The sequence below is a fragment of the Electrophorus electricus genome, chromosome 7, assembly GCF_041902795.1.
Source record: "Electrophorus electricus isolate QZ-2024a chromosome 7, ASM4190279v1, whole genome shotgun sequence".
Classification (NCBI taxonomy): domain Eukaryota; kingdom Metazoa; phylum Chordata; class Actinopteri; order Gymnotiformes; family Gymnotidae; genus Electrophorus; species Electrophorus electricus.
In genome coordinates, this window is record NC_137503.1 from 23,563,512 (window position 1) to 23,577,026 (window position 13,515).

Here is a 13,515-nt window from a genome sequence, read left to right on the forward strand (position 1 = left end):
GACATTTCCTTGATTAATTAATTGCCCTATGATAGAATGATTGGATGTTTCCAACGAAGACTTTCAAGTGTTGCCATTAAGCATTTCCACTGAAGTCTTGGACATGCACGAGTACTTTCAAACTGTGTTCACGACACACGGGAATGACTGACTGAGGTCTGATAAAGTGCTGATCTTATCTAGTGACCACCACCATTTTTAATCATGATCAAGATGTGAGAGGACATTTATTTTTAGTCATTTGACAAGTGTTATGTAACCTCCTTTGATTTGGCAAAGCAAAGACTAGGGGTTCGGCGTCAACCAGACCCTGGCAGTGATGTAAGATCACAGTGGCCAGCACGCCTGAAAGCACTAAGCCTCTGTCAAGGTCACTTGCAGATAACAGTTTTGTGAGTGGCTCTGGAAGAGAGTTATTTGCCTGAAGAAGATCGATACATTTCACCACTGGGACTCTCTTGCATTGTTGACAACAAATTGGACATCAGTGATTGTTCAGTTTGTGACAGCTGGCTGTTTGTAGAACTTGTTTTGGTGTTCACCACAGTCTCAGGACATTCCACAGGGGAAGGGGCAGAGAGACAGTGAAAATGTGATTCATTATCCTCTAATATAATTATCTCCAGCACGCCGAACAATCTTGCTGTAATGAGAGCTATTAAATCCTACTGAAATATTAATAGGGCCTGAATATTACTCCTCTGTAGTCTGCTATAGCAACCTAGGTCCAATAAAAAGTCTGATATCTACACAGAAGAGCAGTATATCACACAGTGTGGGAGCTGAAAAATAGATGTTGAGGCCGTGGGAGAGAGAGAGAGAGGCAGCGAGCCGGAGGATAAATCACTAATGAAAGTAAACAGATCTGGCTGCTTAAAACCAGCGTTTGTCCTGCCCGGAGCCCCCATCTCTCAGTGGAATGATGAAAAGGCCTCTGTGTCATCACGGCAGCTGCTAGACTATCGAATGGTCATTAATACTATCCATGTAGCATCCTTTTTTTTCTGTTTTGGAAAAATACAGCTAGCCTGATGCAAGTAAACAAAATTAGCAACACTACTGACTCCTGGACTTAGCAAACAAAAACCTTTATGTCATCAACTACCACGTCAGATGGGTTTGTAATAGTGTGAGAGACGGAGATGTGGACAGAACCCCCATTGGCCAGAGGACGCTATCTACTGGATCCACAGCAGGAGAAACAGGGAGGTGATTGTGTCGTCTCGGTGAGGAACTGGTACGTGCATCGCTTTTCCGTGACACATACATGATGTTGAACAAAAAGCATGAGGCTCGGTATTCCTTGCAGCATACCTGAAGAGTGGCACACTTTGTGCTGAACGTTCCGCACACAAAGTTCCATTAACCGCAGCATTATCAGCAACACATCCATGAACAGGAACCGCAGACACGGCTTAGCAAGAAATGCCCGACATCCCTCCTCAGGCAGCCGACAAGGCCCTGAGATCAGGTCGAGCCTGCAGTTCCTGGCAGCTTCAAAGGGATCAATGCCATCTGCAGCAGATGCTTTACCGCAGAACTCACAAGGAGCACTCCACTGTAAGCATAATCTCGACACGAGTAACAGGTAACAGGTTCTGGCCAGGAGCGAATTAGAGCCTGTCATTCATGGCACAGATCGGTGGGAGGGTCTCCTCAGGCGCTATTTGAGCTGAATTGGTGGACTTTCACAATTATACTCATAATACATGTAACTGTGATGATTAATTAGACGATAATCCTAGCCAGACCTGTCAGGGGTCACCTGTTTTTACTGATTCATCACTTTTCTACATCAAGGCATGAAGGTACAGGATTTCTCAAATATTCACACATTCAAATACCTGCAATGAAAAGCATGTACCACTGACAGAACTTGTTTTCTCAGAGATACATTCTCAGCATAAATAATGAGCACTGATATTTGGACAGGATTGATCTTAGTATACGAGACCCCCTTGTTATCTCCCAGCCACCTGATCTCTTGGGTATGGTAACGTAAGGGACCGAGCCTCTCACAGATGCCTGATTGATAGAGATGATTAGCCGTGAAAAGGTGCAGCCTGACACCAGGGCTTGGGAGAAGTCCCCTACTTTCAGCATTCACTATCTTGGATTCTGAGAACAAAACTCTATGGACCTTGGGTGCCTAGAGTGTGGCTGTCAGTCCTGTCAGGCCCAAGAACACTGGGAACCACAAAGTTGCTAATGTCACCGAGAACCAGGAAATTGATAATATGTCCATTGTCATGTATCCTACAGAAATATGAGATTTACAATTTTTTGCAAAAATGCAAAACTAATTAAAACATAATTATGAAATATGCCTAGCATTTATTATTATAAGAAAAAAAAACCTTTGAATAAATAAGAGGCCGTCACGGTGCTATCCCACCGTGCAGTGAGCATGTGGAGATCTGTATATGGTATTCATATATAATCTGTCACTTGCTTCTGTTTGTTAGTCTACGCCTCCCTCAGGTGGTATGTGTTGTTTGTTCAGTAGCCACACCACCTGGGGTTATTCTATCATTATGTTATGCCTTATTTAAGCCTGTTCTGTTTGTATGACTGTTGTCAGTCATTGATGTTATGTTGGCTTATTTTGTTCTCAATAATACACTTTTATGTTTGGTTTTGTTTTCATTACTTTCACGTTCTTCACCTCTGACAGACTCTCATAACTCAATTCACAACCTTCGTACCTTCTCTATACTTTGTACCTTTGTACTTTGATTTTGAATATTTGGCCCTCCGTACTACTAGGATAAAAGTTTGGTTACTCTGGCTCTGAACTCTTAGTGGGAGGCAAAGATATCAGGGGTCATTACCGTTCCTAAAACTGTAATGCGCCAAGCAGTCAGGCTTCTTTACCATGTCAAAGCACCTCGTGGTGCACTAATGTGCTGAAATATCAGACCCACTGGTATGCTGAATATCTGGAAGCAGGTATAGATAAAACTTCCCTTGGGGGGAAAAAACCCCATCCAGATCATAAAAGCAAGAAGCAACTCAAAGGTCCAAAATACTTTCCTTATTCCTGTCAGGTCTGGCTCATGTACTTGATATTTGTAAGAGTTAAGTGGAAACCAGTAATGAGGGCACTTCAGCCACCGTTTCTAAGTGAGGATTTCTTTGCTCGGATACTTTGATTCTCCACGTTCAGACATTTAATTTTTCCTATTTCTGTAATGGAACCAATACTTTGGGCACCAGATTTGTTAACATCTTTTAAAATGATCAAAAAATAAGTATTTAAAATGTTTCCTATACCAAAAACAAACACTGTAGGTATTTATTACAGAGCATTTTTAACATTGTCTTCAGTTGCCTCAGATATGGTCTTTTTCTTTCTGATGTTTTTATTACTGTGTCCATGCTGGGTATATTGCCAGTGAATGCATATAAACATAAATGCTCAACAACCCTTGTGAGGAAGACAAGCCGACTTAATGCCCATCCTGCACTTATGGGACTAAAGTCACAGTTCCACCAATCCACCACCAGGATTCAAATAATTCAAGTGCACTAAGCAGCCCTGTGCTTGAAGCCCACCAATGGCAGGTGGCTTTGTATCACTGCTTAGCTTGAGGCAGCCAATAGCAACGCAGCGCACATTCTGTGTGATGGAAGCTTGCAGACAACATAAAGTCCCGCCACGCTGTTGTCCTCCCCAGTGTCCTCGGAACACTGAGCACACACTCCCTGCTCCCCCTCATCTCTCTCCCCTATCCTCACCTTTCTCTCTGTTCCTCTTGCGTCCCTCAATGGCCAGTATAATGAGCAGAGACGTGTCTCCCACAGCAATTATCTGCAATTATCCTCAGCTTGTATGCATATGCTTGGCTGTGTGCTGCCGCATAACTCCCCCAGCCTGGACACTGCTTGTGTCACTGAGAGCCATCTCAATGGGAGGACAGCCACGGCAGTCACCAGAAAGCAGTTAGAGAAAGCAGGCATTATAAACAGATCTAATAAGAGCGGGTTATGTGAGAAACAAAAGCAGCGTGCTGCTGAATGCATTGAGGCCCGTGTTGCTGTGTGTGTGTGTGTGTGTGTGTGTGTGTGTGTGTGTGCGTGTGAATAAAAGGCAGAGATACAGGATGGCCACTCATTCCCATTGGAATGGTATGTGTAGAAGAGAGGCTCTCCAGAGCTGTGCTGCCTCTCCCGTTCCTCTCTGATACTACATGGCAACCATAGGCAATGAGGCACAGGGACTAAATGCCCCAGCACCGCAGCCCGACACACTGTGCAGTTTAGCTGCAGTGAACAGAAGAGTCCAGAAACAATAACAATGACAACAAAACGCCTCACTCTGCTCATGGCATCAAAATGCTAATCCTTTCTGGATGAAGTTACCAGGCATCTTAGAAATTAGGGCATTTCGAGTTGCAGCCAAAGGCCCAAACCCCACGGGGACCTCCAGCAACAGCTCGGAGATGGGGAGGGTTCTGTTAGCGCCACTCTCTCCACGAGTCCGCTTCCTGCTCTCCAAGTGAAAGCCGACACTGAGCTGGAGGACAGCACTTCACTTTACTGCTGCTTTATATATCTGGAGTGCAAGCCAAAAGCTCACAAACACTCTTCCCACAGTTGGAGCGTTTCTACCCGAGACACGACACGCAGACACCTCAAGAATAGAATCAAAGGAATCGTCTCGATATTTTTCACATTTCGATAAGGAGGACACGGACACAGAAGTAAAAAACGAGGCTGTAGATTCTGCTCGCCTCTATGACATCACACATCGCTGTGGTCCAAACACTGGCATGGGGCTGGAGGGGTTTGTGTGTGTGTGTGTGTGGGGGGGGGGGGGGGGGGCAGACACACGAACAGCTATCAGTCAGAATGCTCAGTCATGGCTGTGTCTCCACTAGCTCAGAGCTGCAGTGTTCCCTCACCACCACACCCCCCCCCACCCCCACTCGAGCTGTCTCGCCGCCAACATGCAGGGAGAGGCATCCACAAACGGCGCCGCTGGGTGAGCAGGGAGCTGGGTGATCAGAGGCAGGCACCCTGACGCATACCGAAGAGGGACTTAATGGGGAACAGCCCCATGAATAGACTTGCCGAATAGGTCTTCTATTATCTTCTGGGTGGTGGCAAAAAGAGTGAGGCTGGCACGAGGGGCGAGAATAATATTGCCCTCATGCCTCAAACTACCCAGCTCGCTTATACTACTGTAATAAATAATTTGTCAGGAGGGACTACAGTTTTCTCTGCTCTTCTATTCTGAAGTCTCACCAATTAACCCTGCCAAAACAGTTCATTCAGCCAACTGATTTCTGTAAGTACATCATGCACTTTGTCCACTTCCTCAGCAAACAGAAACTTTTATCTTAGCTAAGTTTGGAAACATTACATAAGGTAATGGATAGGGAACCCTTGTCACAGGATGGAAAAATCCATTTAGAAAGTGACTTTACCCCCAAGGAAATTACAGGACTGTCACCACCAGGGAAGAAGAAAAACCCCAAAGCTACCAAAAGCCAATGCTTGTGAAAGAACTCCTTTCTGTTAGTGCATCAGAAAGGAAAGAATATGGTGCAGTATGGGTTACATGGCAAACTATCAGCTATATGGCAAAATCTGTTATCACACATCCTGATGGAAGAACACTAGCTGACCCATTATAAAACAGTGTGTGCTCGTCCTATTACTGCTTAGACAGTTAAGCTTTTGTACGCAGCCAGCACCAGTAGTAGGCCATGTAAATACTGAGCCTGTGGACATAATCTTTTGGTGATGGTGGTAGTAGTGGGGGTCGCTTACATTGGTCCTGTGTTATAATAAAGACCCCTCTTTTAAAATAGAATTTGATCACCAGTTTCTTCTAAAGAGAGAAACATGGGTGGGTGGGTGGGAGGGGGGGGGTAAGATTCCCCCCACTTCCTCTTGCCCTCCCTTTCTCTTCTCCCCCTTTCCTTCTCTCTCTCCCTCACATCTCTCTTGCTTTCTTCCTCCCAAGCCCTCTCCTGAAAGAGCAAGAAACGCTACTCAGGCGGGACATATTCATCTGTGACCCGAACGTGAACCGATCCGCAGGGGCCTCCGCCACTGAGGTGCCACTGATAAAGGCTTGAGGATGGAGCGTTCCTCGTGCCCGCGCCGGGACTGATCGCTCACTTGAGCACCGCGGCTCAGCTGTGTGGAGAGTTAAGGGCTTGTCTTCCTCCCTGCCGCTCCACGAGCGCAAATCAGTCTGCCAGGCATTCCCGCTTCACCCGCTAGTCTCATCATTTCCTCGTTGCGTTCCTCGTAGCGTAGAGCCTGAACGCCATGCTGAGGCTCCACTGGATGCCACCTTACATGCGTCTGGCTCTCGGGCAGGCCTGCTGATGCCCTGCCCAAAGTTAGGCCTTGGTGGCCACTAGCTGGTTGAGCAGTAGCAGCTACAAGCATGCCAAATGCAGCGAACAGGAAAATAATTCAAAGAGATTGAGAATTTATTTTACACCATCAAAAAACTGTTGTTTGATATTTGTCATACAAAAATCCAGATTGCTTCAGTTGTAGTCATGAAATATCTAGCTGTCACAAGTTCCACAGTGGACTTGGCATGAATGTCCCAGTGTACTGAATTAGTGGTACTAATTCAGGGTGGTCACAAACAGGCAGAAGCAGGAAATGCTGCCTTGTCACATTTCTGTAACGATTTAATTAACTTGAAGAAAATGACTTATGTCTGAAACTTGCTTTACCAGATCTCACTGTGTTCCTATCAGTTATACCAGTACACTTTTGTAGGAAGGGTTGCCCTTGTTGGAGAATCCTATCCACGCTGGTGTGGGAGGCTGCTGTGTGTTCCTAATCTGTGGATCAGATGAACAACCCTTAACAACCTTTCCATTTCTGCTCTGAGTGTTTTTACCAACTGGAGACATGTTCAGTGCCAGAATCTCCACAGTCGGTATTAATTTCAGCTACACTAGAAGGCAGATAAAATTCAGGTGAAATTCGGACTAATGAGAGTGGTCTTTGATTCTTTTGCCACGGGTGGAAGCGACTAAATCTCAAAGTGCTCCTGTATCCAAACTCTGCAAAGCTAATGACTTTACCTGTCACTAGCTGTAAAGCTGCTAAACTGTAACACTTTTATAAGTAGTAAATGAACGTAGCAATGCCTTCCTGGAAGATTTCCAATGGCAAGCCTGCTTCTAATAAAACTCCACTGCCTACAGAAGTGTAACATTATTTCAGACCATTATTACAGACCTCCAGTGAACCCGTGGACAGCTGTGTTCAATGGCCAGCTGTTTTTTGACCTCTAAATGCGCACGAGCGGGAACACTTTCCTTCGTCTAACAGCCTGTCTCATAGCCGCACATGGGATTAGAATTGGTCAAGGTTAAATTAATCTGAAATAAAATGACAAATGGCCATCAGAGCTTTGGTAAGATGATCTCTGCAGTACATTAAACCTCCGGGATAAGAACCATGGATTAAAGAGTCAAAGACGACTTGATTCAGAGGTCGCTGTTTAATTTGTTTACCTGTAGGTTCCTGCTGCTGTGCCATAGGTTCCCTGAAGTGTGTGAGGTCCGTCAATCAAGTCCCATGGACCTCACTCCAGTGGTCCAGGGTTGATTACTAACCTAGACAAACGAGATAAAAGAAAAGTTATAATTCATCACTGCCATCAAGAAATATAGCTGCAAAAAGTCTTTACATACGTTGCCAATATTTAAAAGCATGGTGGTACTGGTTTATTGTACTACACTCAGGGATGTAGGCACTGATGGGAGCAATTTTGCATTAACTGTCAAACTTTGGGGGGTGGGGGCTGGAGGAATGATATTAGGACAAATTTATACAACACAATAATAATGTGTCACAATGTAAATGACACCCTGACACTATAGCCTGTGACATCACTGTATAACAAAAAAACACCACTTATCATATTTGACTTTTGCTCATCACTCTTCTGTAATGACCACTATGTCTTCAACAAAGTGATGTGTGCACAGTTCATTGACTGAGGCTTTATTTCTGAGCTGCTGCAGCTTTTGATATGTAGGAAACCGTGACTTTTTTTGGTTGGGTTTCACTGAGCCAGGGCATGTTGTAATGCACCCAAAACAGCTGTGTTCATCTATACGGTGTAACGCATGTGGCCCGAGTACCGAAGGGCGAGGGGCAGGGCGCACAGGCTCCAGTGACGTGGACAAGCATTTATTAACATATAAACTCAACGGCACTCACACGTATTACAAACAAGGAACATGAAACGGTTAACATTAAACAGACACGATAAACAAGAATACATCTACATTAACACGTTACGTCAACAATAACCGACAACACTGTGCACAATAACAAGAGTTTAAATACACAAAAGACTAACACAATACAGGTGTGTGCAGGTGTGGCTACAAAACAGGATCCGCCCACTGCATGTGGTGGGCCAAACCACGTGACTCGCGGGAGGTGAGCGTTCCGTGACATACAGCTTTTATGTCAATTGAACCTAATCATATCAGTTGAAATAAAATGTCAAAGATCATTAATACTCTGCCTTGTGGCAGCTATGAATTTAGACAGACCTGGGGGAATTTCTACCAACCATGACTACCTTCATGCATGACTTAAGTCAGAATGATTAATCAATTCTATAGTGAAATGGCAGTTTCGAACGGTGCTGAAATTATTATCACATTATTTACAACATGGTCTTGCTCCGGAGTGGTGTAATAGAAAAGCACTCACCCTACCATCGTGAGTTTGATCCCTGATGATGTCAGAGCCCTATCATCGTGAGTTCGATCCCTGTTGATGTCAGAGCCCTATCATCGTGAGTTTGATCCCTGATGATGTCAGAGCCCTATCATCGTGAGTTCGATCCCTGATGATGTCAGAGCCCTATCATCGTGAGTTTGATCCCTGATGATGTCATAGCCCTATCATCGTGAGTTCGATCCCTGTTGATGTCAGAGCCCTATCATCGTGAGTTTGATCCCTGATGATGTCAGAGCCCTACCATCGTGAGTTTGATCCCTGATGATGTCATAGCCCTATCATCGTGAGTTCGATCCCTGTTGATGTCAGAGCCCTATCATCGTGAGTTCGATCCCTGTTGATGTCAGAGCCCTATCATCGTGAGTTTGATCCCTGATGATGTCATAGCCCTATCATCGTGAGTTCGATCCCTGTTGATGTCAGAGCCCTATCATCGTGAGTTTGATCCCTGATGATGTCAGAGCCCTATCATCATGAATTCTATTCCTTGATGATTTCACAACCATCCATGGCTGGAAGCGTGAGGCTTGGCTGTGCTCTCAGGAAGGAAGGGGTGGCACACATGCTCTCCCCCACAGCAACACTGACCAATCATGAGCTCATGTATCAGATAGGAGCGGATAACCTTGGAGAGTGTTACTCTGACTGCAGCTCAAAATCTGCACAATTTCCTTTTTCTTCATATAATAACATGTTAGGTTTTTCTAAATATGCTTGGAACATACCCCAGTGCTCAACATATAGAACGTAATTGCAAGTTAAATCACGGCCACAACTTCAGTCAGAGAATTCACAGTTTGACATTTTTGGTGTTTAGCTCTACCCTCTGACTGTAACAATGTGGCCCGAGTGCCAAAGGGCGTGGAGCAGGACGCACAGACTCTCTCAACATGGACGAACATTTATTTACATAAAACATAACGGCACTCACATATAACATGAGCAGTAAACATGAACACGGTTAACACTGAACAAAACGATGAACACAACTACCTTTAACCACGACGACATTAACATTTGCATCAACACGCTACATCAACAATGACCAACACACTGCACACAATGACAAGGGTTTAAATTCACACAAGCAAACAAGGTACAGGTGTGTGCAGGTGTGGTTACAAACAAAACAACCCTCCCACTGCACGTGGCGGGCCAAACTACGTGATTTGTGAGAGGGGCGAACGTTCCGTGGCACTAGTCTCACTCCACAGGATCTAGAATCTGCTTTAAGCAGTCCCCCCCACCCCAACCCACCGATGGAGCCTTTTTGTGAGTGCAAAAATATCTCCCTCTGAAAACTGCCTGATAATATTTTGGAACATCATCTCCATGCTTCAAATTAAATCTTTTGATCAGGAGCCTATAATTTCTGCCAGACACACCAAAACTGGGAACACTATCCAAACCAATGAAACCAAGGCCTTTGTAAATTCCACTGCTGCTTGGAAAAAGAGAGGATTTGGTGTGATTAATACTTATCACAAGGGGTTTATCATTCTATAATAAATTTAATTACAGGGATTATGAGGCTCAAATGAGATTTAGACCAAATAGGTGCGTTCAGGTGACAAAATGTGAGCTGCTTGCACTGTTGTTCCTTCTTGAGAGCTTAACTAAGGATTATTGATAAGAGACTGATTATACAAATGAAAAGCATGTGCTATATACAAGGTCACAAGATGACAGTGAGAAGATACTACTTTTGACTTTTTGAGTAATGTCTTGGTAAGTCCACATTTACAATAACAATATGAACTCCCCCTCCCAAAAAATAATCTTATGTACATAAACAAATTATAGATCAAATGTGGTGCTCAGTGTCTACAAAGGGAATGCATAATTCATTCCTAGTGACACAGGCTATTTCAGCGCTAATGACATGGCTCTGGTCAGCTTTTTCTGCTGAAGTTGACACAGCCATTTGTATTTTGTTAAGGACAAAGTAGATTATCCTCAGTTGGTTTGAGACTAATGACAGTGGCTAATGACAGACATCCTTTATGAAGCATGTTTAGAGGGGACGTCTTCCTGCCATTAACTCTGCAATGTTCCATAGCCTGACAGATCACCAGTCCAAGCAGCAACATCAACTCTGTAGCTGTGGATAAACAAAGTGCAATGCTGAATTTTGCATGCTGGTGACAAATCCATCTCTTGGCAAGGGTCTTGTCATTTCTCACTTTATCCGGTGTGGCAGCATTTCGTTTTCACACTTTGAGATCCATCCGATTGTTTCCGACAACGGACAAGGGAGAGGAATGAAAGGTGAAAGGGATGAAGAGAGATTTCCAGACTTCTGTTTGAAGCACCTGGTAAGTTAATTACCATGGTGGCTGAATGACAGCTGTCGACCTGCTGTGAAAATAATCCCACAGCAGTTCTTTTTTTGCCTTATTTATTTAGCCACACAGCTCAGACTTGTCTTCATGGGTCTCCATTACACTCAGAATTTTATTTTTAATCCTGAAACACGCTACCAAGACTCCTGCATGTTCCCCATAGTTGGACTGAAGAGTTATAAACAAACATTCCACTGAACCTAGGTCAACACATTAAGTGGTAGGATTACAGTGAGTCTGAATAAAGATACCAGCCTAAAATGGCATGCAGTAATGTGTCAACCTCCAGCTCCTAAACCTGCTGTCCTCATATTGTTACAGTTCAGTTCAGATGTTTGGGGGAGATTGCTACCTGCTCAGATGTGTCTGTGCTACCTTGAAGATGCTCTCAAATGGCAAACTCTGCAAAAACATACAGGGTCAGAGAGTCATCCTTCTTTCCCAATGAGAACATAGCACAGATTGCACACCTGTGCCTAAGGATAGTGCTGCCATGGTTGGAAAAACCAGTTCAAGTAACAGAGATAATGCCTAAGTCAGCAGCTGTAAAAACAGCACCTTCACTCATGGTGGTACTATGGAGACCCACTGTTTCACACATACAATCAGATAGGGTGTATGACTATAAAATAGGAGATTCATCAGCTTGCTACCCACTTTGACATTTGTCAGATTTTTAAAAAAAAGATTCCCCACCCATGCAGCTAATTTGAATCACGCCTTATGTTTATATTTAAATAAAAGGTAATCCTTTGGGATTTGCTCCTCTGCAGATAGTTTATGGCTTCTGGGAAAGTGCTGTCAGCCTGGCGCCCTCACAGACCAAGAGGCAGTGGAGACTCCTGCTGCCACTGGCTTAGAGGGGGGCCAGCCTTTCTCAGCAAGAAGACTTCCAACAGCTCTGTCCCGGCTCTTTGGGGCACATGGTCAAATGGCCTGCTGGGCTTGTGGGATTTGTAGGAGGACCGGGAGCTTGAGCTGGTATGCAGTGAAGGATCCAAAATCCAAAGCTCAGCCTCATTTTATATACAAACAGAGAGGAAAATGCTAATTGTACACCAATCTTCTAGCATGCAGCCTGGAAATGATATCTAAAACCTATATCCTGGATGTACACATATGCTATCTTACTAGAATCAGGATACGGCCTCCAATTAAAGATTGTAAGCTTCGAGAAAATATGGAAATTCATTTCCCTTCAAAAAAGACTGGTAGTTTAACAGGAAGGAATTCCATGATTAAGTATTCAATTCCATTACGACAGTGGGAAATACTGGGAGGTAATGGACTTTCAGATTGGGTGATATTGACTTTGGAGTTATAATGTCTTTTAGGAAGAATGTCATTATGTGCCACTGTAGTGCACCTGAAAATTCATGCCGTGTTATGTCCTTAGGAACTATACGTGATATTGCAATAACGAAAAGAGCAGGTTGAATAAACAATTTGTATTGACCAAGGCCTGAGGTTGATTGAGATGCACATTGTAGTCTTAACAGAGGACTGGACGGCTAACCCACCTTAGAGTTATCCAAAATTGATGAAGAGCCTCATTCACTGCATTCATGTATTAATGCAATTATACAGACCATACTTGGACATACAATGTGTTAGATATGCATTAAATTACATACAGTATTTTGAATTTAAAAAACGCACTTGAGGGTGTGTCAGCACCACAGACTTTTCTGTGGGCACATCAGCACCAAGGCCAGAGTCATTTGTAGACAGATCAACACCATGAATAGAGTCATTTGTATACACATCAGCACCATAGACAAAGTCATTTGTAGACAGATCAGCACCATGGACAGTCATTTGTAGACATATCAGCACCATGGACAGTCATTTGTAGACATATCAGCACCATGGACAGGCTCATATATAAAGAGATCAACACCATAAGACAGTGAGCTGTATGGCTGAGAGAAAGGCAGTCTACACTGCTTAATCACAGGCACGTTAAGCAGTATTATGGAATAGCGCATAGAATCAGAATCTGGCTTATTGTTTAGCTGGCATGGGCTGCATACAGTATATCCAGCTATCTTTGTTCAGCCAGCCATGGCCTGCCATTTTCCATCTCAAATATGCTCTTGTTAAGCTCTAAGATAGTTTCAAGTTTCACTGATGCTCTGCTCTTACAGTCCCACAACAATCTATTATGTTTTTGATACAAAGCGACAAAGAGCCTCATTGTTCGAGCGCTTGGAGCTGATGATGTCTTGGTTATTTTGGCAGTATTATAGTGTCTTGCTGCCAAATGAAAGGAAAAAACACCCTTCGGTATATGATGTACCATTAAGTCAGGAGAAAAGGGAGTTCTTCTTTTTTTGTAACCCAATTCATCATCATGTCATAAAAATGTCATATTGTATTATAAAAACAATATTTTGCAATATATATATATATATATATATATATATATATA

At 43.7% G+C, this 13,515-nt stretch overlaps 1 protein-coding gene across 1 annotated transcript in view; it reads right to left on the bottom strand.

Annotated features, from left to right (window-relative positions):
• Positions 1–13,515, bottom strand: part of lrfn2b (leucine rich repeat and fibronectin type III domain containing 2b) — an 83,690-nt gene that overhangs the window by 18,476 nt on the left and 51,699 nt on the right. Inside the window, exon 4 of the mRNA XM_027001702.3 lies at positions 7,497–7,598. The gene's annotated coding sequence lies outside the window, so the exon portion shown is untranslated. The remainder of the gene's footprint in view (positions 1–7,496; positions 7,599–13,515) is intronic.